Source organism: Lemur catta, chromosome 1 (genome assembly GCF_020740605.2).
Source record: "Lemur catta isolate mLemCat1 chromosome 1, mLemCat1.pri, whole genome shotgun sequence".
Classification (NCBI taxonomy): Eukaryota; Metazoa; Chordata; class Mammalia; order Primates; family Lemuridae; genus Lemur; species Lemur catta.
Window position 1 is genome coordinate 28,026,032 of NC_059128.1, and position 26,929 is coordinate 28,052,960.

The 26,929-nt window shown below is 37.0% G+C and overlaps 1 protein-coding gene across 10 annotated transcripts in view; it reads right to left on the reverse strand.

The window, feature by feature from the left end:
- Positions 1-26,929, reverse strand: part of SIPA1L1 (signal induced proliferation associated 1 like 1) — a 358,554-nt gene that overhangs the window by 188,161 nt on the left and 143,464 nt on the right. For all 10 annotated transcript variants that reach the window (XM_045564679.1, XM_045564663.1, XM_045564653.1 and 7 more), the window contains one exon: positions 636-696. The gene's annotated coding sequence lies outside the window, so the exon portion shown is untranslated. The remainder of the gene's footprint in view (positions 1-635; positions 697-26,929) is intronic.

Genomic DNA, 26,929 nt, shown 5'->3' on the forward strand with positions numbered 1-26,929 from the left:
ACTGTGGCTTCTTGCGTGGTCTGGAAGCCAGAACACTGCAGCCACGCCAGACCTCACACCAGCACACAACAACAGCCAGAAGAAAAGAGGCAGTATCTTCCTGTTGCTGTGTCCTAAGTGTGAGAAGACTTCTGCCAGAAGTTCTAGGCAAGCAAACCTACACTGGAGTCACACTGGCTAGAACAGGATTATAGGACCATCCCTGAAACCAACTGCAGGCCAGGAAACACTCAACACTGGCTGATGGAGCCAGAGTTCAAGATTCAATCACCAACAAGGCAGGGATAGGACTGCCCCTAATCAGGGCCCAGGAGCTGCAGTCAGTTCCTCAACTCCGTAACCCGAGGAATAGATGGGATGTGATCCAACCTTCTCATCCACTCTGTTAGTATTTACAAGGAATAGCCTGAGCAATACCGGGTGTAACAGAACATGAAATAAACCCTATTGTGAATATGTGTATATAAAACTATAGACTCAAAAGGCAGATAACCAAATGAGTTGATCTCTTTGAGAAAAGTAGATTTAAAAAATTTTTCTGTCTTTATTTTCATTTCTCCAATCAGAAATTTAAACACAGAAATTCAACACTTTAGAAAGCAGGTAAGCCATAAGAAGTATGGCATAGTACTTACTATATTCCTGTGCCATGGCTACAGAAATTTAGACAACAGCATCCACACTAATAATGTATACCTGAAATAAAATAAGAAAAAAACTGTTAAAATACACAAGAAATTTCACTAAAATGTAATAGTTGCATAACTTCCACAAATGTCTTATCTTTATTCTTAAAGAGGCAAATCAGCCTCTCTAAGGTAAGCAGTTGCACTGAAATTATACATTACAGAGAATGTCTTCAGCATTAGAGTATCTCTAGTTTTTTTTTTGAGACAGGGTCTCTCTATGTTGCCCAGGCTGGTCTCAAACTCCTGGGCTCAGGAGACCCTCTTGCTTCAAGGCTCCTAAGTAGCTGGGACTACCGGCATGCACCACCATGCCCACCCAAATATTTTCAAAATCATCTGCCTCTATTGTAGATCTGACCATCAAAAAACAAAACATATTCAGGTACTACAAGGTGATAGAAAGAAAACTCCAACAAAATACATTTTTATCAAATAATATTGCCCTGGACTGCTGTTTATAAAACTGAAACAAAAAAGAGGGAAAAACAGAATTATTAAACATATCTCAAAAATCACAACACACAACTAACCTATTCAATCCAATGCAACTTGAAGCTAGATAAATCAATTTCAATTTCTAAATTCCTAAACTCAGAGATCTGAGGAAACAGTTCTCGGTGGGGCGGGGGACGCGGGGGAGTACATATCTGATTCAAATATTTGACACTGCATCATCTTGCTTAACAAAAATCATTGAATATTCAGCATACTATGCAATGCTCAACAAACCCTTAGAACTAGAGACTCTTAAGACCCTAAAATCGCTTTTAATATTGAAAAAAGTTAAGAACTTTGTCCTTGTCTAAACCCTAGGACAAACAACAATATAATGAGTCACACTCTCAATTAAAAGGGACTGAAAAACATAAAAATCTTACTGAGCTTCAAGAGACAGTGGTGTTTCCAGGTGGTGGTATGACAAGGCTGAGGATAACTCTGCACGTATCTACAAATACTGCGTCTCATTTCACTTTCCTTAGTGTATGTGAGATTTGCCCATGTTGTTGCATTAATTATGATTAGTAAAAATTAAATTTTTTTAAACCATTAAAAGAATAAAAGTGGAAGCCTCAAAACAGAATATCTGCAACACATACATTTACCAAAAGACTCATTCAGAATATATAAGATGCCTTACAAAACAGTAAGAAAGGCCAGGCACAATGGCTCACACCTGTAATCCCAGCACTTTAGGAGGCTGAGGTAGGAGGATCGCTTGAGGCCAGGAGTTTGAGACCAGCCTGAGCAATACAGAGAGACCTCGTCTCTCCAAAAAATAGAAAAATTTGCTGGATGTGGTGGTGCATGCCTTTAGTACAAGCTACTCCACAAGCTGAAACAGGAGGATCTCTTGAACCCAGGAGTTTGAGGTTGCAGAAGAGTTATGATCAGCCACTGTGCTCTGGCCCAAGCAACAGAGTGAGATCCTGTCTCAAAAGAAAAAAGAAAAAAAAAAGAAAATATGGGTTTGGCTGTGTTCCAATAACACTTTATTTACAAAAACAGCCAATGTGCAGGATAAGGTTTTGCCTGCTATACAGCAGTGAATATAAATGAACCATAACTAAGACAACAACACTGAGGAATCTAACATAATGCTGAGACAAAGAAGCCGGAATACACTGGATGATTCTGTTGTATAAAGTTCAGAAATAGGTAAGACTATGTAAGTGAGAATAGTATAATAGTTACCTTGGAATGGGGGTGGGAGGACGCAGAGACTGAGAGAGGGCAGAAGAGGGATTTTTGGTGGGCTAGCAATATTGGATTCCCTGAGTTGGGCAGTTTCATGATTATATTCAATTTGGGAAAATTCATTAAGGTACACATTTATGATGTACTTTTTTTCATCTTGCATTAAAAAAAATTTTAAGTAATTTTTATAAATAAAGACTATGAGCCACATTACTAAGTGGATGCTTTCCCAGAGCTCGCTATCCCTGGATATCAAACACTGCCGCAATGGCAAGCTTTGTGCCCTCACAGAGCAGGTTCCTGAAGCCTCTCCTTCATTTACAGGATAATACCTGCATTGCAACTAACCCCCTCTTCCAAGTTTCATGCAGGATTTGAGAGAATGAGCTATGATTAGACAGCTCACACAGGAGGGCAGGAGGTGAATGCAACACAGAAGGAGAGAGGAAAGTAACAGATGGGAGAAGAGGCTGGGAGAAAGGAGGCCTTGCATTTTAACATAATCTGCTGAATAAGCCATACAGAATAGAAAGTAACATAAGCAGCTTAGAATCACAATTTGGAGGGTCACTGAACTTGCCTTTTGAACAAAAATAATGACAATTTTAAAGCTTACTAAGGCTCTTAAAAGACTGATGAAGGGTTTTATTTCCAGTATAAAAATTTCTTCCAATCTAACAGATGAACTGGGTAGAAGTTTCAGTTTTTCAAGTGAAGAAGCAAACATGACAGGTGACACAATCTTGACTTTCTAAACCTGCATGTTTTCAACAACTTCTATATCTTGATTTCATCCTATCACTAAACACAGTAAATTACATTTCACCATATTTATAATTTAATCAGATATTGTAATTTCCCAGGGATCACAGGAAGTCATTAAGTTGCCAAGGTGGTAGCCAAATACATTAGAAGAAACAGAGACTATGCAAAAGCCAGAGATGACAAGACCACGGGCATCACATTTCAAGGATTTGCATTTCATTAGCATGGCCTTATATCATGAGCGAAATGAAAAGAGGAGTAAAGAAAAAATAAGTGAAAAGAACTGAAATCTATTTACTGTCCTGCATAACTGGAAGGTACAAGGAACCCGATGTTCCTAGTTGCTGGAAATGCGAAGATAAAAGTCCCTGTCTTAGAGCTCACAGCATAGAGGAGCTGGCAAGCCTATGTATCAACGATTTAAATTAAATGTAATAAAAGTTATGAAACATGCACAAGTGCTATGGGAGCTACAATTTAATAGGACAGAATTATTAAATATAGGGGGAGTGAAATGCAAGCGGGAAGAGGATAAGAAAAGGAAGTCTTCCCATAGAGGTAAGAATGGAAATGGGTTTTGAAAAATTATAGATAAATAAGGTAAGCATGGGAATAGAAACATCATTCTAGGCAGAGGGAGAGAACGCGCAAAGGCAGGGAGGCATGAATGAGTCAGTCATATCTGAGGAATAACAAGAAATCAGAGGCAGCCAGAATATGATGTACTTGTCAATTACATAAGTTTGAATTTTATCTTACGAGCATTTTGGAGCCATTGGGGTGGGAATTAGGGGAATGAGAATGGAATAGAAGGCATAGAGGGGAAGTGGCAAGTCTCCAAATGCATCTTTTTGTATATTTTTGACATTTAGAATCATGGTAATGTTTCCCAAAATAAAAGAGCAAAGAATTAAAATAAACCAGTATGTGGGGGGAACCTAAAATGAAATACAAAAAGTAACAAATGAACTGCATTACAAATATATAACATAACCACCCTGAAGGGCAGGTAGAAGAAAAGAACATCACTTTGGGCACCAGGATCTTGACTATATACACGGAGACTAGAGACAAAGAAAGGGGAAAGGCTAGAATGAACTCTATGGCATTGGACTTGAATCAGAGGTATCACTATGAACTCATGGTTCATAATATGTATTTCAATAGAGAGACGGATGGACAGGAACAGATAGATGTAGAAATGTATGTGTGTGTGTGTGTGTGTGTGTGTGTATGTGTATGTGTGTATTTTGTTTGTTTGTTTTTTCCCCTAGCTCTGTGCTCTGAGATCACCTAGGAACAATGACACCCCGTAGCAATGAACACACTTAGCACCCAGATATTGGTTTCTAAACACTATCCTTCAATAAAAAGATCCAGAACTACTTGGAGAAATGTCTGGCTACAAAACTGGGGCAAGGAAAGTACCAAATGAGCCCAGAACATCTTTTGCTACCAAAAGGTAAGGAAGTACTTAAAAAAGAGAGGAACTTATTGAAAAAAAAGGTGGAACCAAACTGAAGGGGCCAAATCTTGGATAATTTGAATAATAAAATTAAAAATTATATTAATAGATTATAATGCATAGAATAAAACAAATATCTACAAGTCCAAACTGATAAAAATAAATAACTGAATATTTAAGCAAATCGAAGAGAAGGACAAGCTTTCTTATAGGAGAATTTCAATTGATAAATGTAGACAGAATGATAGAAATAGAAAAGCCACCATTTGACAAACACCACAGATTAAAAGACACAAAGGAGACATAACTAAATGCAATGTTTGATCCTAGATTAGATTACAGTCAAACAAAAGACATTACTGGAACAGCTGATAAAAATACAAATACAGTGTAGAGATCAGTAAATAGTATTGTATTGATGTTAATTTCCTGATTTCCATAATTTTACTATACATATATAAGATAATAACATTTGGGAAAGGTGGGTTAAGAGTGTATGGAAGCCATTTGACCTATTTTTACAATTTTTTAAAAGAAATTCTGGCTGGGCATGGTGGCTCATACCTGTAATCCTGGCACTCTGGAAGGCGAGGGAGGAAGATTGCTTGAGGTCAAGAGTTTGAGACTAGCTTGAAGAAGGGCAAGACTCCATCTCTACTAAAATTAGAAAAAAATTAGCCGGGCATTGTGGCGTTTGCCTGTAGTCCCAGTTACGCCTGTGGCTGAGCCAGGGGACTCACTTGAGCCCAGGAATTTGAGGTTGCAGTGAGCTATGATCATGCCACTGTACCCTAGCTGGGGCCACAGAGTGGAGCTCTGTCTCAAAAAAGAGAAAAAAAAAATCTGAGATTATTGGGGGGGGGAAAAAAAAAAAAAGACATAGATAGGTGAGAGGTTGCAAGTCATAACCTTAATCCAAAACCTGGTTTCAGGCCTGATTGTTTTGTGATCTGGGAGCTGGCTTCATAGATGAATTCAATTTTCGAAATTCATTTACCTGTCCTTTCTGTGCACCTTTCTGTGTATATGCCATACTTCAAAATGGCATTTATTCAAACACAAAATGAATGATGAGCAAAGATACTGGCAAATACTAGATTAAACAAAATAAAACAAAACCATAGATCTCATTTGCTATTTATAGAAGAAGGTACTTAAAATTCTCTAAGTCCAATTAAAACACTTGAGAAGGCATCATTCTCACTGTGGTTTTTCAAGAGAAAAAAGTATTTTAAAGAATGTTTTAAAAATCTGCTATTTTGCTAGTTGGCTACAAGGACAGGTGAGATTGCTTCTCTTAGGCTCATACCAATTAGATTATCAATTCATGTATATATATGTATACGAACAGTATAACTTTTAACCAAAAAAAATTAAACTTTTCAAATCAGTATAACTGGATTTAAAAAAAAAAAAAAAAACACTTCAGATTGCTAAGCTGATCTGGCTGAGGTTAGAGTAAGGTGCACCCAGTATCTTAGTAACCATTCTCAGAGCAAAAGGTTCCTTACACCACTTAAAATTACAGTTTAAGAACTTGAAAAAGTCATCAGCTACATTAATTTAAACTCGGCATCAAAGATACCATCTACTTCTCTTGGGTTTAAATGTTATATAATAGTGTTCAGAATTTGGAATATAATGGACCATGTTTTATATGGATGACAGTATGTACAAGATCTTTAAAACAGATGGTAAGTTACATAGAGACATCAAGTGACAGTTCTGGCTGATTCAGCTCTAATTCATTGTTTGCTTTCTAACAGCACTGTTTCAAAAAGAGCAATTCCATAGCCCATAGAAAAGATTTTCATTTTAAGTCGAGGTGACATCTTAAGTAAGAAGCAATTATAGAGGTTAACAGAAGAAATGAACTGCTATAGAATACACTAGAGCTATGTTTCGGCAAACCATTACTTTTTATACCCAAAGGTAGGTACTAAGTGTATCAGCCTAACAGTCATTGAATTTATTAAGCCATAATTTTGCTACACGAATTCTCCATTCTTTCCTTCAGAGCACACCGAATAAATCAGAAAGCAATGTTTGCTTTCCTCTCTACAGTAACAAGTGTGCATTTGGCCTGAATTCTAAATAATCAGGTTCTTTATGAAATTTTTGAAATTCAGCCAATATACAGATCTTTTCACTAAAAATAAGCATGAAGGAAACAGGCTCAAATTGTAACTGTCATATTTAACTACTCAAAACGAGGGAGGACAGCCTTCACAGACAAGTTGGATAAACATGCACAGACCTCACCACCGCCATACATGTTCTGCTGTCAATAAAAATAGAATTGTTTTGAAGAACTGGAAGCATGAACATTCAGCTGGATGTCTGATGGCATCAGCACCTATGCTCTAAAATCTACTGACAAAACACTTAACCAATCAGAGTGTCTTTCTACACTGGTTAAGACTACAGTAGGTGTGATGGTTAGTTTTATATGTTAACTTGGAGAGGCTACAGTACTCATTTAATCAACACTAATCTAGGTGTTGCTGAGAAAGTATTTTGTAGATGTGGCTAATGTTTGCAGCAGACGTTAAGTAAAGAAAATTATCCTCAATAATGTGGGCAAGTCTCATCTAATCAGTTGAAAGACCTTAAGAACAACAACTGAGGGTTTCCAAAGAAGAAATTCTGCCTCAAGACTGTAGCATCAACTTCTGCCTGAGTTTCCAGCCTGCCCTACAGATTTTTAACTTGCCAGCCCCAACTGAGTCAATTTCTTCCTTAAAAATCAATCTCTCTCTCCCCCTGCTATGTATTTATGTATTTATACACACATTCCCACACATACATCTCTATTGGTTCTGTTTCTCTAGGGAACCTTTACTAATGCACTAGGTAACACGAAACTCTTTCTTCTACACACAAATTCCAACATCAAATGTGTGCTGGTGTTTGGGGGGGGGGGGTCCCCACACCAACCAATTCTTTAATTCTTTGCAGACACCAACTGGACATCCTACAATTCAACTCAATGCTGACACTGTCTACCTGGAGTTAGCTTAGATCCCTCAAGTTAAGGGCTCAGTCCCACAAGACCGTCCCCACTTCAGATGCCAATTGCAAGTTCAGGTCCTACTGATGAACACACAATAAACTGTGGGTTCCCACAACCCCATCCTTGGCTTTGATAATTTCCTAGAATGGCTCACGGCACTCAAGACAACAGTTATTCTGTTTACCAGTTACAAAGGATACGACTGAGGAATCCAAATGGAAGGGATGCACAGGGTGAGGGATGCGGGAAGAGGATGCTGGCTCTGGGTGCACCACCCTCTGGCACCCCCATGTGTTCACCAACCCGGAAGCTCTCTGAACACCATCTGTTAGGGATTTTTACAGAGAATGGAGGCTTTACCAGGCAGGCATGATTGGTTAAATCACTAGCCATTGGTAATTAACAACTCAACCTCCAGCCAATCTCTACTCCATGAAGGTAAAGGGATGGGGCAGAAAGTTCTAAACCTCTAATCACGCAGTTGATTCCCCCAGCAACCTGGCCCTACCCTAAAGCTATATAGGGGCTTTCAGCCACCAGTCATCTCATTAACATACAAAAAGACACTCTTATCACTCCTGACTGTTCAAAGATCTTCAAAACTCATGTGTCAAGAACCAGGGTCTGAGATCAAATATAATAACAAAAGATGCTCTTATCACCCCTATCAGAAAAGTGAATAAGGGTTTTAGAAGCTCTGTGCTGGGAACCAGTGAATGCCGCATGTGAGCTGAGCTGTCAAGGTTAGGTACTCACACATCCAATCCTTTTAAGCTGTTTCAGGACTATGTCCCAGGTGTTTTACTTTGACTAGCTCATCTGATTGTTCATACCAACATTAAGTGGCAGATACTATTATTATCCATAATTCTCAGGAGGGATGGAGGAGGAAAAGACATAATTCACACAAGGTGACACAGCTACAAAGTGGTACTGGATCCCAAATAGGAACCTAGGCCTTAATTTGAGCTACTAAGCTATATGCATCCCTAATAATATTTCCCAGGCAGAACAATGGGGCAAAAATATTCCAAGCCAAAAAACTTCATGAGCAATGTCATAGACATATTAAAAGTAAATGGCATATCAAACTTGAGATTTGTACATACAGAGAAGGGATTAAGTGGAACTAGCACGAGCAGAAGGCAGATATAGAAAAGCAAACTGTATAAAGGGAAAAATTTTCTGGTTCAAAATTGCTAACAATTGTTAAATAAAATTTATGGGATACCACAGTTTAGGGCTGAGCTCCCGCACTAGGCCCCAACAGACCAAACCAAAATGGAATCCCTTGTAGTAGGTGCCACATAATCAACCTAAAACTTTAAACGTCAGAAATATCCCAAACGGGCCAGTTTTTCTAAAAAACAGGAGATTCTTAGCAACCAATGAGAAAGAGCCCAGTCAACCTGAGCTGTCATGATAAGGAAGTTCCCTTCCAAGGAAAGTAACCTGATGTTAACCAATCCACTTTTTTGTATTGTGCTGTTTTTCTTGCTACTAGTCAAGCTACCTCACAAAAACCAACTGTTCTGGCTTGCATTAGATCTTTAAATTTGTTGAAAAATTTTGTTTTTTCACACAGCCTACAGATTTATCTTTTTGCCATCCTATCTCAATAACATTTATTAACAAAATAAGAATACAAGTAAACTCCCAGAAGTACAGGAAATCCCAGTACAGACGACATGAATAGACCAGAGCACTGAGAAATTCGGAGAAATATAAAGCATGTGGAAACAGACTGAAGACTAACCCAATAGGGCCAAGAGACCTGTAACCACTTACAAGTAAGAAAATGGACCTTCAAATAAATTTTCCTAGCAGAACCCTAGAAAAACAAACAGTGTCAGCAGATGCTGGAAGAAGCAGGCCTTGGATGGTGACCCAGGTAATTAAAGAGCATGACACCTACATCAGTCCCCACCTCCCTCTGAGAGGCTATGTGTGGCATTAGCCCCTGGATGAAGGCCATGAGAAATTCCCCCAGGGATTCTAGGGACTAGAGAAGCTAGACAATGTTCCAGATAACTTAGGAGTTAATTTATGGTACGCCTGCACTCAGAAGGCAAGTAAGCCACACATCTTATGAGAAAATCCACCCTACCCAACATGGCTTGCCCATGGAGGTCTGCGGCTGGGTTCTATACCCCAGATCCCATCCCCAGTAGACATACCCTGCTCTATACATTGTCCTCCCTCTCTTTGGGATTGTTTCTTTGGCTTCTTCTCTTCTGCTTATAAACATGTACAAACATCCTTTTAATCATAAAAAGCCTTTCCCTATACCCAGATCCCTTTCTAAAATAAAGAAGCAATGAGGTAAGAAGATGTCAATGATGATTTGGAAGTTCCTAGTTAAAATAACTAGATGAATGGTTCTACTATTCTATTAACAACGAAAAGACAGGGAATAAGGGGGAAGGGGAACAGGTGGTAACAGCAAATTTAAAGTGCTGCCTTCACAGGAAAAGGTTACTAACTAAAAGTCTATATATAGAATGTGGTCCATGGGCACATTTTCTTTGTCCCATGCAGTGTTTTACAAAAATTCAACACAGCTTTTAAAAATCAGGTTATTTAACACGGTGGTAGATCTGATAACTTTGTGCCCATATTCCCAAATAGCAATGGTGGCTGGAGCCATGCAGCCTGCATGAGGCCTACACTCCCCCACTCTCCACTGTCCCCACGACTGTCTTCCTGACCCTGAGCCTATGCCGGCTGCCATTTATCATCCCATCACCTTGTTGTTCCCCTTACAGTAGAAAAGTATTTCTCACTACCCAAAAGCCTGCTTTTACTCATTGACATCTGTCGGCCAGGCCCCTGTAGGCCCTTAACATTGTCAATCTGCTTCAGAACGACATAGTCAAGAAATATTACCTGGCTGGTAAGAGAAGGCTAACGAGGGCTAGAGTTGTGGCTTAAGGAGGGCTTGCTCTAAGTTAAAATGGAAGAAGGCTGAGCTCATGAAAGATATTATATAAAAGGGGATGGCGACTATGGATGGACTTTAGGAAATACTCATAATTCAAGCCAGTAAAAGAAAGTGGAAAGGAAGTAACAGGAAGTGATAGGGAATGCAAAGAGTGAGATGTTCAAGAAAGATTTCAAAATGAGTTAAGTTGATGATGCGCAGATTACAGTAAAAATTCACTCAGTTGTGAGATCGGTGCTATAGAAAAAGATCTATACTTGAGTAATGTACTTAACAACAGAAGTCTAGTCTAAACTACCCATGGAACTGCACTACGTATCAAATGGTTAAGGTTAATACACAAAGATGTGTCTCTTAATTACTGTCAACATAAATATTATACCAAGTTCTTAAAATCCATTGTGCATTGACCAGAATTATCATATGATATCTAAATTATCTAAGTTTTACCTTACATGTTAAAAGCACTTTCAAATGAAAAGCAAAGAGAGAAAAAATTGGGCACAATTCAACAATAACAAAATTTCCCTCAAATTGTATGTGCTGTCATAACAACAAAAATAGTCAGTTAATAAAACAAAAAAGTTACCAGCTTTTCCTCTAAATTTTTATGTAACAAGCAGAGGAAAAAAGCCCATTTAACACTAGAATATTTGCAAGAATTTAAAGCATCACACTGATGAAAGCCATCAGACTGTGAATAAGCAGGAATATCTACCCCCATACATTCGCTTTACAAAGATAATTCAGAAATTCTATAATATAAAATAGGTTTCTCTGCTATGACTTCTGTATTAGATTACTAGATAAATAAATGTACAGAATTCATAAGGAAATACAAATTCAGTATTAAATGTGGAAATTAACAATCAAAAATAAATATTAAAACAAAAAGTAGCCATCATTTTAGAACTATTAAATTAGCAAAATAATATTTGTAGATATTATACTAGTAAGTGTGAATTAAACTGCATATGGCTGTATGAACCAGGATGGCATCTTTAAAAGTAGGTAATATTTAGAAAATACTCATAATCTTTGAACAAGTATTTAATGGCTCTCCTAAAAATGGATCCTATGTAAACAATACAACAGAAACAAAAGGTTACACTCTGCCACAACATTTTTTAAATGAAACAGATAAAGAATCTGGAAACAAGTCAATTATTCAACAATAAAAATATTACATACAAAATTATGGTATATCGACACTATAACCATAATTTATTGTTCTTTAATGTGACAATAATGAAGACCATATGCAAACCTAGAAAAATAATTGACATCATGTTGTGGTGGAAAATAAAATGCAGGCTGAGTATCCCTTATCCAAATGCTTGGGACCAGAAAGGTTTTTGGATTTCAGATTTTTTTGGTTTTTGGAATATTTGCTTATACATGAGTTATCTTGATGACGGGACCCAAGTCTATATATGATATTCATTTATGTTTCATATACACCTTATACACATAGCCTGAAGGTAAATTTATATACTATCTTCAATAATATTGTGCATAAACAAAGTTTGTGTACATTGAGACATCATCGAACTGCAACCTGTCACATGAGGTCAGGTGTGGAATTTTCCATACTCACAAAGTTTTAGATTTTAGAGCATTTTTGATTTTGGGATTAAGCGTTGAATTTTTGGATTTTGTAATATGCCTACCAGGATTACAACTACAGTAGGTAAAGAATGAAAAATATGCAGGGACAGAAATACTCAAAAAGTAGAAATAATTATATTAGAGTGATAGATTTGTGGAGCTTTTTTTTTATGTTTCAATGTTTTTTGTTTTTGTTTTTTTTTTTTGAGACAGAGTCTCACTCTGTTGCCCGGGCTAGAGTGAGTGCTGTGGCGTCAGCCTAGCTCACAGCAACCTCAAACTCCTGGGCTTAAGCGATCCTACTGCCTCAGCCTCCCGAGTAGCTGGGACTACAGGCATGCGCCACCATGCCCAGATAATTTTTTTTGTATATATATTTTTAGTTAGCCAGATAATTTATTTCTATTTTTTTAGTAGAGACGGGGTCTCACTCTTGCTCAGGCTGGTCTCGAACTCCTGACCTTGAGCGATCCACCCCCGCCTCGGCCTCCCAGAGGTGCTAGGATTACAGGCGTGAGCCACCGCGCCAGGCCTCAATGTTCTTTGAATAATAGAGTAGATGAATAGGAATAAAATCTGGACATTACAGATTACAAAAATTGGCACAGAGCAAAAAAACTACAGTCATAGTGCTAAGGAGAGAGGAGAGAGAGAGACAGCTGGGAGAGGCACATATTAGAGAGCAGTAAAGAGAAGTTTTAACAAATGCACTACAAAGAGGTCACCAGCTTTAGAAACTTAGAAAGCTACTGGGGACCTAAGAGAAAGCAGTTTCAGCAAAATGATAGAGACATAAATCTTATGCGGAGAATTGTTTAGTAAATAACTGAGCTGAGGAAGTATCTGTGGGTGACCCAGACAATGCTGGAGAAAAAAGGGGTGGTAATCTCGGGAGAAAATCAAGGTGATAGGAGTTTTCAAAAGTATTAAGGTTGAGAAAAAAGTTTTCTTAGACTATAAACTAGAAGGAGAATGAATGATCAGTAAAGAGAAACACTGAAAATGCAAAAGGGAAGGAACACTACCAAATGGCTCTCGGAGGCCACATCAGATAAGAACTCAGGTTATATGAAGCAAAACTCAGCTTTTTATTATCTGACCCCAAAAGCACTCAAATTTGTCTACAAAAGTGATACTTCATTGAAAATTTTCATATCTTCTTAATGTCAGACACACTGGTCAGAACATGTCTCCAATAGCATTTCAGCAAAAAGCAAATCAGAGTTCAAGGGGATGATTCTCTTATTGACTTCTATAAAAGCTGGAGGTCCCAAGTTAAACCCCAAATAACTATGTTAGAGAAATGAATTTTTGCATGGATCTAAGATTCACGTTTTTCTTCATTTTAACATTGCTGAAATCACCATGCATTTTATAATCAGCAGCATCTCAGCAATGCATCATAGTTTAGAAGGCTGCGTTTTTTTCTTAATGATACATAAAATACTAAGCTGTCTTATAATTGAAGGTATCTTAAATTCAAAAAAATACAGTATCTTTCTGTCCTTACAAACTGCTCTCTCATGTACTATGTAACTACAACAGAAAAGGGGGAAGGGAATAGAAACTTGGCATATGAAATTTTAAACTACTCTTTTTGTTTTATAAAAATATAAAATTGGGAACATTTCACCACAGAGATTTCTGATTCTGTGCTAAATGATTCCCATGGTCCCGAATCAATAAAGTTTATTCATGCTCCTAAATGTAGAACATAAATCCCACATACATGCTGCACAGCACTGTGTGTGATTAATGGTCATGCTACAGCACAGAAAAGTGACATTTAAGGAAAAAGGTCAACTAAAATAACATACTTTCATTTAAACATAATATACTTTGAAACAAAATATTTTTCTATTGAACAAAAAATCAGAAGCTAGAATAGTTTTATTAAGAACATTAAATATTTTTTTACTCTTTTCTTTAAATGAGATGAGGCATCACTGTGTTGCCCAGGCTGGTCTCCCGCCTCAGCCTCCTGAGAAGCTGGGATTACAGGCACACGCTACCATACCCAGCTCCATAATATTACACTTTTAAAAGAAATACTAGGTAAGCAACTATCATTTAGGGCAATTTAAAATACATCTTAACATCTTTGCAACTTTTCTGTAAATATAAAATTATTCCAAAATAGTTTACAAAGATAACTATACACATATTTTAATTTTTAGTGACAAATTCATTGTTTTTTTTTTAACCTCAGCAAATGGGTTATCTGAAAACATTAAAGAAAAATACTTGAGACATGAACTCATCAAGCACCTTTGGTAATTACCATAATCACAATTAGCCACTCCAAACTGGCATGCACTACACATTTTTAATGTTCCCAAAAAAGGAAATCAAATTTGCCAGCCAATAAATTTATTATACCCCTGCCTATACTATTGGAAATATATAAGATAATCATATCAATGAAATAAGCATCTTAAAATGTTTATTCAGCATAATCAGCTTATAAGAATGGGGCAGCAATTTACTCACGAAACATTATTTTGTTTTGTTTTTTGAGATAGGGTCTCATTCTGCCACTCAGGTTAGAGTGCAGTGGGATGATCACCTGAGTTCACCGCATCCTCCAACTCCTGGGCTCAAGCAATCCTCCTACCTCAGCCTCCCAAAGTGCTGGGGTTACAGGTGTGAGCCCTCATGCCAGGCCCTATTCAGGAAGCATTTAAAAGTAACCAAATACATACATGGGCTCAGCATCAAAGCCACAATAGGTCCCATGCCAGAAAATTCCATCATGACCTTCTAGTTGCATGATTTTGTAATTTACTTTCATATACATTGTTCTTAGGATAAAATGAGCTATGCTATCAAATGTAATAACTCTGGATCTGCCTTTTTTTTTGTGAGACAGAGTCTTGCTCTGTAGCCCCAGGTAGAGTTCAATGGTATGATCACAGCTCACTGCAACCTCCAATTCCTGGGGGCTCAAGTGATCCTCCTGCCTCAGCTTCCCGAGTAGCTGGGACTACAGGTGTGAGCTACCACACCTGCTGGGATCTGGAATTTTCCCTTTTTCTTTTCTGTAGGCATGATGGCTACAAAATTTTAAGATCATCAACCAGGACTGACGTTACATCATGTAAGAAATGGCAACTAATTTTGTCCTACACAAAAGGGGAATGTGAATAAGAATTCAAAACTTCTGGGATTTTTATTACTAAATCTTCTATAAAATATGGAATAAATCAACATTTTCTGATTATTTAATATAAGCAATGCTCCATGCTAGGAGAAATAAAGAAATAGTTCCTGCCCTCAAAAAACTTACAGTATTCTGGGGGGAAAAGTATAAAAAACTATAACATGTGGTAAAATATGGTAAGTGTTAGGAGAGTTTTATGAGAACACAAGGATGATAAAAATATATTATTAACTGAGAAGTATATTAAACCATAACTAGATTTGCACTACTGCAAATGAAAAATATTCTCTTTGGACTAAAAGAGTCACAAGGAATAAGATCTTACCAGTACTTTATTGTAGCTCTCTGTAACTTTTAAACATTGACAGGTTTTCATATTTAATAAATGCTATGTTAATAGCTGAGAAGTTTTGTTTCTGGGCCTTTAAAATATTCAGACTTCACAAAGGCCTTTATTAACAGTAAAACCAAAATAGCCAAATAAAAGCATCACTCTATAAAAGTAAAAAGGTTTCAAAGAACAATTACAGCTAACATTGAAGAATCCTTCTTTTTTAAATTTTTATTTATTTTATACTTGTAAATCTCAAAGAAATTAAAATATTACTCCCAATGTAAAAACAGAAATGTTTAGACTAATTCAATTAACACTGGTATGTTTATAATAGAAAGCTGATCACTTTAAATGAGTTTATACAAAATATAAATAAATAAATGTAAAACAAATTTAGTATTATTATTCCATAAAAAAATCTTGGGGGTTATTTTAGTGTAGAATGATTAGGAACTGAATCCCTGATATCTGGTGGGACATATTTTATATTAATGACCTCCATCCCAGTTAGTAACATTTTAATTTCTACTCTCATTTCAAACAATGTTGAACAGTGGCTTTTAAACATAGGTTTTGCTTGAATATCATGGAGAAATTTGAGAATCTAAGTAAATGTTAAAAAACCAAAAAAAGGGCCAAGTGAGGTGGCTCATGCCTGTAAACCTAGCACTTTGGGAGTCCAAAGCAGGAGGACTGTTTGAGGGCAGGTGTTTGAGACCAGCCTGAGCAAGAGTGAGATCCTAGCTCTACCAAAAATAGAAAAATTACCGGGTGTGGTGCTGTGCATCTGTGGTCCCAGCTACTCCAGAGGCTGAGGCAAGAGGACCGCTTCAGCCCAGAGGTTTGAGGCTGCAGTGAGCTATGATCATACCACTGCACTCTAGCCCAGGGGACAGAGTGAGAACTTGTCAAAAATAAATAAACTGAAAAAAGGCCCTTGGAACAAATTACAATCCCAAATATGTCATAACTAAAATTAGGGCAATGATAATTTAGTACATCAATCACCTTGTTTCCCCTTTTGCTTAGATAATTTCTCTCCTGAAATGAGAACCAAAAATAGCTGAGGAAAATAAAGCTGTTAGATTGATAATTTAAGATGATATTTGCATAACAAATTACCATATTATGATACAATTACATATTCCTTAAACAAGAACTTGCTTGACAGTATGAGGCATGCAAGGCAGCAAAGTACTTTAAAGACTTAAGTAAGAATTTGGTCAGCAATACACAAGCAAATGTTGTGCTTACATAAATTGCATACATAGGAACAGTTTCCCTTTCTATTTTTTTTTATTTCAGAATATGATGGGGGCACAAACATTTTGGTTCCATATAATGCCTTTGCCTCGCCCAAGCCAGGGCTACAAGCTTGCCCTTCCCCCATACAGTGCACACCGCGTCCATTAGTTATGAGTTTGCCCACCTGTACCACCCCCTCCCACCTGACCAGCAACCAATGAATATCACTTCCATGTGAGCACTTTAGTGTTGATAAGTTAGTACCAATGTGATGGTGAGTACATGTGGTGCTTGTTTTTCCATTCTTATGATACCTCACTTTGAAGGATGGGCTCAAGCTCCATCCAGGGTAATATAAGAGATGCTAGTTCACCACTGTTTTTTGTGGTTGAATGGTATTCCTTGGTATACATATGCCACATTTTATTAATCCATTCATGTATTGATGGACACTTGGGTTGTTTCCAAATCTTTGCAATTGTAAATTGTGCTGCTATAAACATACGAGCGCAGATGTCTTTATTATAGAATGTCTTTTTTTCCTTTGGGTAGATGCCTAGTAGTGGGATTGCTGGATCAAACAGTATTTCTATTTTTAGCTCTTTGAGGTATCTCCAAATTACTTTCCACAGGGGTTGTACTAATTTGCAGACCCACCCGCAGTGTAATGTTTTGTATTTCCATGATGTCTGTATTGATCTCTCCTTTTTCATTTCTAATTGAGCCTATTAAAGTCCTTTCCTTTCTAGTTTTTGTCAATCTAGCAAGAGGGCTGTCAATTTTGTTTATCTTTTTGAAAAACCAACTTTTCATTCTATTAATCTTCTGCATAGTTCTCCTTCAAGCAGTAAGATGAAAACAGCATATAACCTACAAAGGAAAACCTATCAGACTAACTGCAGACTTCTCAACTGAAACCCCATAAGCCAGAAGGAACTGGGGACCCATCCTCAATTTTCTAAAACAGAATAATGGCCAACCTAGAATTCTTTACCCAGCAAAACTAAGCTTCATTTATCAGGGAGAAATAAAGACTTTGCCAGACAAACAATTGCTGATGGAATTTGCAAAGACCAGACAACCTGCCCTGCAGGAAGTACTCAGACCTGTATTATACATTGAACAGTGCAATAGACACCCACCAAAGTAAAATCACTCAAGGGTTAAAGTCGAGAGCCCTGATTCCGCAATGGCTTGAGAGGTAAAACAAAACAAGAAGAATTTATCCATTTCTGTATGAACAGAATTTATCCATTTCTGTATGAACAGAAATCTACCCCAAATATCAATTCTCTCAATAAATGTGAATGGCTTAAATTGTCCACTGAAGAGACATAGACTGGTTGAGTGGATAAAAAAAACACAAGCCAAGTATCTGCCGTCTCTAGGAAACACATCTTATCGACAAAGACACTTTCAGACTCAAGGTGAAGGGTTGGAAAACAAATTTCCAGGCAAATGGAAACCAAAAGACAGCCGGGGTAGCTATTCTTACATCAGATAACATAAACCTTAAAACAGCAAAAGTAAAGAAAGACAAAGATGGTCACTATATAATGGAGGGGAAAATCCAACAAGAAGACTTAACAATTCTTAACAGGACGCCCACATACATAAAGAAAACTCTGTTTGACCTAAATAACATAATAAACAGTAATGCCATAGTACCTGGGGATTTCAACTTCCCACTGACTGAAATGGACAGATCCTCTAAACCAAAAATAAGCAAAGAAACAATGGACTTAAATGGAGCTCTAGAACAAATGGGTATAACAGACATCTACAGAACATTCCACCCAAATAAAGCTGAATATACATTCTTCTCATCAGCTCATTGAACTTTCTCTAAAATCAATCACATCCTAGGCCACAAATCAGATCTCAATAAATTTTTTAAAATGGAAATTATTCCATGTATCTTCTCAGACCACAGTGGCATAAATTAGAGATCAATTCCAACAGAAACACTCACCACTTCACAAAGTCATGGAAATTAAACAATCTATTGCTAAATGACTATTGGGTCAGGGAGGAGATCCAGATGGAAATCAAAAGATTCTTCGAACTAAATGATATCAGGGACAGAAATTATCAAAATCTGTGGGATACAGCAAAAGAATTCCTGAGAGGAAAACTAACAGCATAAAACATTCACATTCAAAAGACAGAAAGTTCACAAATCAACAACTAATAAATCGTCTCAAGGAACTGGAAAAGTAAGAGCAAATCAATCCTAAACCTAGCAGAGGAAAAGAAATAACTAAGATCAGACCTTTTCTATTTTTATAATCCTTGTATTAAACCACCAAGCCACTAATCAAGTTTTATTTGTTATAACAAAAGCATCAAAATGACATGATGAATGTGGAAAAGAATCAACCCTACAACCCATGAGTTAAACACTTTTATGCAATCATAAATTGAAGAATGCATTTGTTCTTGTCACTTTTTAGATTAGCGTTAATAAAAAGTAATTCGGATAGGCCCCACCATTTGAAGAATGAGAAGAGCCTGCAAGTATCCCAACTTTCACAAAAGGCTTTTCAACAGAAATATACCATATTACATCATCAAAAATTAATGCAAGCCTTGTAAAGAGCGTTTGATAACCCATGATTAAACATTACAAACTGAAAAAAACTATTTCATCCTGTCCTGGCTAGTCATACACAGCAATACCTCACTCACCACAAAAGCTCCACCTGACAAATTCTACTCACTACATCACAGATAAGCAAAAAGAAAGCAGCAAAAGAGTTGGTAGACAAATTATATAATGAAAAAATAAAAAAAAAAAAACACAACTACCAAAATTTAGGATTGCTCAACCGCATCCACATCATTCTGAAAAATACTAGAATATATATTGCAAGGCATATTGTTTATACAGCCTACAGACAATGCTCAGTGCATGCACAGATTCACATCCACAGACCTCTCACATCAAATTCATGGCCCCAGTTTGGAGAAGCACTAAAACAGATGTTACAGAGTTTATGTACTTTACTTAGAGAAGAGCTCTTGGGGCATTTACTGAGAGGCACTTCACTATTCTTTTTTATATACAGTTCTACCAGGCTTATTCATAATCATTTCATAAAAGCAGTAAACCAGAAAGAGAACAAAAGTGGGACTGCTGCCAGAACCAGGCATGCCAACAGCAGAAAAGGAATTCTGGAAGAGACATAAGCAGCCTCTACCACCCCAATAGTCCTTGAAAGCTTCCCTTTAGTTCCAAACCCACATAACAATTATAGTTCATACAATGACCTCTGTTAACAAGAAAAGATTGTATTCAGTGTACTTAAAGTGGTTAACATATAAAATTTAAAGCTTGAAGAGGACACTTTATCAGAGGATATTAAGGACAGCAAATACATGAAAAATATTTGAAATCATTAGCCATTAGGGAGACATAAATAAATTCATGAAAAGACACTCCTATCAAAATGGCTACAATAAAAAAATACTGGCAATACCAAATGGTGGCAAAAATGGGAGACAACAAGAACTCTCAAACATTGCTGGTGGGAATGCAAAATGATACAGCCGCTCTTCAAAGTGTTTTGGCAGTTTCTTGTAAAGAACTTAACCCTATGATTCAGAAATCACACACCTGGGTATCTACAGTAGAGAAATGAAAACTTAGGTTAACACAAAAATCTGGTCACAAATGCTTATAGTAGCTCTTTCCATAATCACCCCAAACTGGAAACACCCCAAGTGTCCTTCAACAGGTGACTGTATAAACAAATTGGCACATCCACACATCCAGCGATGAAAAGGAATGAACTACTGATATACACGACAACTTGGATAAATCTCAAGCTATGCTTAGTGAAACCACCCAGTCTTGAAAGATTACATACTGTATGGCTCCATTTATATGACATTCTAATTCATTAAGTTACTCAAAAAGAAAAAACTATAGAAATGGAGAACATTTCAGTAGGTGCCAGGGGTTAAGGGTAGACAGAGAGGTGACTATAAAGGGATAGCATGAGGGATTTTGGAGGGGTTATGAACTCTTCTGAATCTTTACTGTGGTTGAAGTTACAAGAATCCATACATGTGCTAAAATTCTTAGAACTGTACACATGTATGATAACTTAAAACTGTATATAGTCATTTTTAAAGGTTTTTCCTTTCACTTTAACTCAGTATTATTATGCATATAAATAAAATGCTATGAAATGTGGCAAATTTGAAAAAAATAGCAACCACAAACTGATATATGACTGATTCTAATAGCCTTCAAAGATGGAAAAATACATACTATAAACAGAAACCTTAAGAGAGCTAGAGCAGCTATACCTTTATTAGGCAAAATAGACTTTAAGACAAAAAAGATATTCCTGGAGAAGAAAAAGGTCAATTTATAATGATAAAAGATTCAATTCATCAGCAAGACGTAATAACTATAAACATACATACAACCTAACAAGAGAGCTCCAAAACAAACGAAAAAAAAAATGAACAGAACTGAAAGGAGAGAGACAATTCATCAATGATGAAGACCTCGACACCCCACTCTAAATAAATGATAGAACAACCAGACAAAAAATCAGCAAGGGTATAAACACTAGATAGCACTATTAACCATATTGACTGAACTGACATCTACAGGACACTTCATCCAACAACAGCAGAATACACATTCCTTTTAAGGTCTAGGATAGACCACTTGGAATATCACAAAACAGGTGTCAAATTTAGAAGGACTGAAATAATATGAAATAGGTTTGCTAACCACAAAGAATTACAATCAACAACCAAAAGCAATATGAGAAATCTCCAAATACGTGAAAATCAAACAATAATTTCCAAACAAACCATGAGTCAAAGAAAAAAATCACAAGCAAAATTAAATATTTAAAAACAATTTTTTTTAAAGATGGGGTTTCGCTATGTTGCCCAGGCTGGTCTTGAACTCCTGGGCTCAAGCGATCCTCCCACCTCACCCTCCCAAGTAACTGAGGCTATAGGCATGTGCCACCACACCTGGCTTAAAATTTAAGAAATATTTTAAACTGAATGAAAACAAAAATACTACCTGTCATAATTTATGGCATGCAGCTCTAACAGTGGTTAGAGAGAATGTTATAGCTTCAAACTTAAGCCTATGTTAGAAAATAAGAAAGATCTCAACCCATTTGTATTTCAAGAAACTAAAAAGTAAGCTAAACCAAAAAAAAGAAAATTATTTTTAAAAAAGCCCACAAAACCAATTGCCAAAATCAGGAATAAAAGAAGGAGCATCACTACTGACCCTAAAGCAAAAGATTATAAGGAAATATTATTAAAACCTATATGCCACCAAATTAGACAAGTTAGATGAAATGGGCAAATTCCTACAAAGACTTAAATAATCAATACTGACTTAAGAGGAAACAGAATATCTGACTATACCTATAACAAGAAACTGAATTAGTCTTTTAAAATCTTCCCACAAAGAAAATCCCAAGCCTAGATGGCTTCACTGCAGAATTCCATCACATAGTTAATAAATAATGCCAATTCTTCACAAACTCTTCCAGAAAATAGAAGAATAGAGAACACTTCCCAACTTATTTGAGAAATTCAATATTACCCCATACCAAAGCCAAAGACATCACAAAAAAAGAAAACAATGAACTAATATCCCTCAGGAATATGCAAACAAAAATTCTCAACTAAAAAATCTTCAATTAAGTCAACTAAAAAGAATTAGATACTCTGACCACATGGGATTCATCCCAGCAATGCAAGTTTGGTTTAACCTCTGAAGATCAATTATAATAATACAACATCCAAGAATCAATTAATTTAATACAACATACTAATAAAGGACAGAAAGCCACATGATCATATAAATATATACAGAAAAAGCACTTGACAAAATTCAACACCACTCATGATTTAAAAAGAAAAGAGAAAGAAATCTTCAGCAAATTAGGGAAAGTCCTCAATCTGATACAGGGCATTTGCACGAAACCTACAACTAACATCATACTCAATGGTTAAAGACAAAGCTTTCCCCCTAACACCAAGAACAAAACAGGATGTCCACTTTCACCACTTCTATTCAACGTTCTACTGGAGGTTCTAGCTGCTACAATAAGGCATAAATAAATAAATAAATAAAGGCATCCAAATTGGAAAGGAAGGTGTAAAACTGAAAGCGTTTTAAAGTCTCAATTTTCTAGATTTTCAATACCCTCCATGCCCCACACACTAGCCAGTCAGAGAACTCATGTTTAAAAGCAAAAGCTGGTGCGTTACTGTACGGTAAATACTAAAGCGTGGATTCCCTTCAGCCTGGGCTACCAACATTATCAGGAGTACAAAGTTCTTCCATAAAATAAACAACCAAAAAGTTGAATCTATCAACTTAAGGACTAACAGAAGAACATATTTGCTGAATTAAATTTTATTCATCTTAAAATATCTGACCATGTTGTCCAAGTATAGCCACATTTTAATTTTGTCTTAATCCATTTGAACAAAAGTACACAGACTTTATAATATCGGCTTCACTCCTGACAGAACATGCATAACCTCTGTTCTACTGACTGTTTTAGTTGGGAAACAATAATCCAAGTTTCCAAACTGAGCTATATATTCTGATGAGGACTACTTTCATAGTGAAATTCTGTCAAAACACTTTTTTTTTTTTTTTTGAGTCAATACAATGTGCTTGTGGAGATATAATGAAGGCGACGTCTCCCCTGTCACCCTGGTCAATCAGTTTGATTATTTCACTAGTCCCTAGGAATCACATACACAAAAAAATACAACTTTGTATTTTTCACAAACACAGCAGTAGAAAAAGACCTAGCATCTGCCCAAGTAGTTGTTTAATAACTACTTTTGCAGGGAGGGTTAAGGGGCAGGCATCCTAAACCTGCTCTTTTGATGGAAACTGAAATGGAAATTGGAGAACAATACCTACCGAAGAGTTAAGGAGATCCCCAACCCTGCCTTCCAGGACAAAAAAAAAAAAAAAAGGATGTAAATGTATGAAAATACCATTCACTTCCCTCAAAGAGAAAATAAAGAAATTTACCTTCAGCTTTAGGAGTACAATTAAAGCCACTTCCAGACCCATATACGAAGCAGGTAACCAGCTGGGGGAAGCTTAGTAACCAGAGGTAGCAAGAGGAAAAGCACACTTAAGCATTTACCCACAACTCTGGGTCACTAGGGCAAACCAGGAATTGGTTCCTCAAATGCTTTGGTCGGAAGACTGGTTTTCACACAAGAACGTATAGACCATAAAAGAGCTAATGTGTGTGCCTGGTCCTGTTCCACAGTCTTCAAGTCTGAACCAGAGAACAGAGATCATTTATAGACAGAGTTTACATTAACGGGATCTATATCTAAGAACAAAAATGCTCTCAGCCTCAACAGATGCTCACACCATTAACTAGCTCTACCTGTCAAACTCTTTCAAAGTCAAAGATTTATCTTAAATAAAAGGAACACACTAAAAATGTCACCTGCAAACCCCACCTCTTGCTGCTGATTCTTTTTTTTTTAATAAAACATCAAGTTGATCCTCTATACTGTTGGAAAAACATGGTTATATGGAAATTTAAAGCTTCTGAACTAGTAAAACCGACACTATGTTCCTAAACGCTCTCCTGCCTCCTCTCCCCTTGAAACTTCAAGCAATCCACACTTGCTCCTTGCTGCCAAATCCTTTTTGTAGCTGTGCCATCAGGCTTCTAGCACGAAAAATTAAGCTAATACACCACTTCTTTGAACTCAGCCCTGGTAGTAGCCAGTATTTCCCAAAGTAGCCAAACAAAGACCTTGTTGTCCAGGACAAGGGTCTGGGCAGATGCTGGCTGCCTTGGTCACTGGCCACCAGACAGGTTTACATACCGTCAGGCTGCGGGGTGGCAGAGCGGGGAAGGTGCTGACAGACCTGGATTAGCAGAAAACAGAAGAGCGTTTCTCTCAGGCCATCAGTCGGTCTGTTCAGAAATATTTATCGAGCACTTTCTCTGTGTGAAGCTGTGTCCCAGGTTACGGGCACGCAGTGGTGAACAAGACAAAACCGATGGCCCTCAGGGAGCCTACGTTCTAGCTGGGGAAGACTACTTACTAAGGGTCACCCTAAATGCAAAAAGCCAATTCTAGTTTGGGCAGGGAAAGTAGCCAGCCCCTTCACACCCCCGAAAAACATCAGTAAAAGATCACATACCTGATCGCCCTGTAACACACCCTTGCCTAAAGCCACTAAATGGCTTCTCATTCCACTCAGAACAAAATTTAAAACTCCTGACAGGATCTAAAGGCCCCTTTGTGATAACCCAGCAAATCTTTCCACCTTTTAAGAAACTTCACTTGTCTCCCCAGTGACTGTGCTCCAGCCATACACACACCTATAATATTCCCAGACACACCCAGCTTTCCTGCTGGGGACAGGGGTCTGCCTGAAACATTTTCTCATCTCCCAAGTCCCAACCTGGTTAATTCCCACTCATCTTTGTCAGAAGCGCTTTCTGCCATCGCCCTTCCTCCTCCTCTCCCACCCTTACAGCACACACATCCTGAGCTAAATGAGGATTTCAGGTAAATTCAAATAGTTGCAAAGAAGTTGCTTTCATGTACAATTTGCTGAAAAAGTAGCCCACAAACCCCAATTCTTGCTTCTTTTTCTTTTTAAATAAAACATCAGGTTGCTCCTTACTACTGTTGGTAAGACATGGTTATACTGCTTCCAGAGCACTTACTACCATTTGTATGTGCACATTTACTTGTGTGACCATATACTATTTGTACCATGTCTCCTCCACTAAGCCTTAAGTTACATGACGGTAAGTACAGTGTCGGTTTGGGAAAATACAATGTTCCCAGAGCCCAGGATGATGCCTGACACATAAAAGGGGATCAAGGTGTGGGGGGGGAAAGGAACGAATGAATGATGATCATTCATTCATTTAACTTTAGAGAACCGAATCCAAAATAGCTCAGAGTTTCCAAGAGCCACATTTAATTTTGCTTGAGTGCTCTGCTGTACTGAAGGCTTTACTGGAAAACAAAATTAATATTGATGAAGAGACTGCTGAAAATCAGCTAGTAGTTGACACTGCCTTTCCTATGAGTTAGAAATATATTAATATGTGGATTTGATTTCTTTTTGTTTTTAAATATGGACATCCTGTCTGTTTGAAGGGAGGACTCTAGGGATTAAAAAGAGTGTTTTAACTACTTAAGTACTCCCACAGAGCACTATAAAACTATTGGGATACTACAAATATCATTGCTACTAAGTTAAATGAGCAAACTTCCCAGTGTCGGGAACAGGCATTTTCATTCGTATGAAACCACTAACTTTGAAAATGTCCTCTACAACACATGTACAATAATAGGTGGCTAATACCTAAGGTCACCTTTTTAAAGAAACTCTACTTACAGATTCAGCGTTTATGTTATGATGAAAAATGACTATTACAGCAATTATTTTGCTTTTGTTCAAATAGGTACACAACACAGAAAAAAATTATAAATGCCTCCACAAATGTTTCAAACAATGTCACTATATGACATTTTTACCCAAATTGGTATGGCACTGTAACCTTGGAGATGTCCAAACATTACTCGGGCAATGCAAAAATATTCACAGTAGCCCTGTCGGAAACACATCAATTATTAGAATAACATTGACAATATATCCTCTTATAAACAAAATGCAAGTAAAAAACTCATGTTTTCTCTTTTGAGAAAATACTTGTTTTGATGTAAAAAGTAGCATTACAGACACAGTTGGGTCACAAAATAATATATAATTTTGTGTTGCTGAAAGCACCAAAAAGACATAATGTTAAACACTGACATCAGCCTGAAGGAAACTATTACACAAAGGTGTTGGTGAAGATGATAATCATTAAGACTACAAGAAAAGTGGTATCCAGAAATAAATATAGGTTTTCCTACATAAAAAGAAATGCTTATTTTGCATTGTTAAATCATGAAGAAAAAAAATCACCCTTCAGATAACCTGAAGGGTGATTTTTAAAAAAAAAA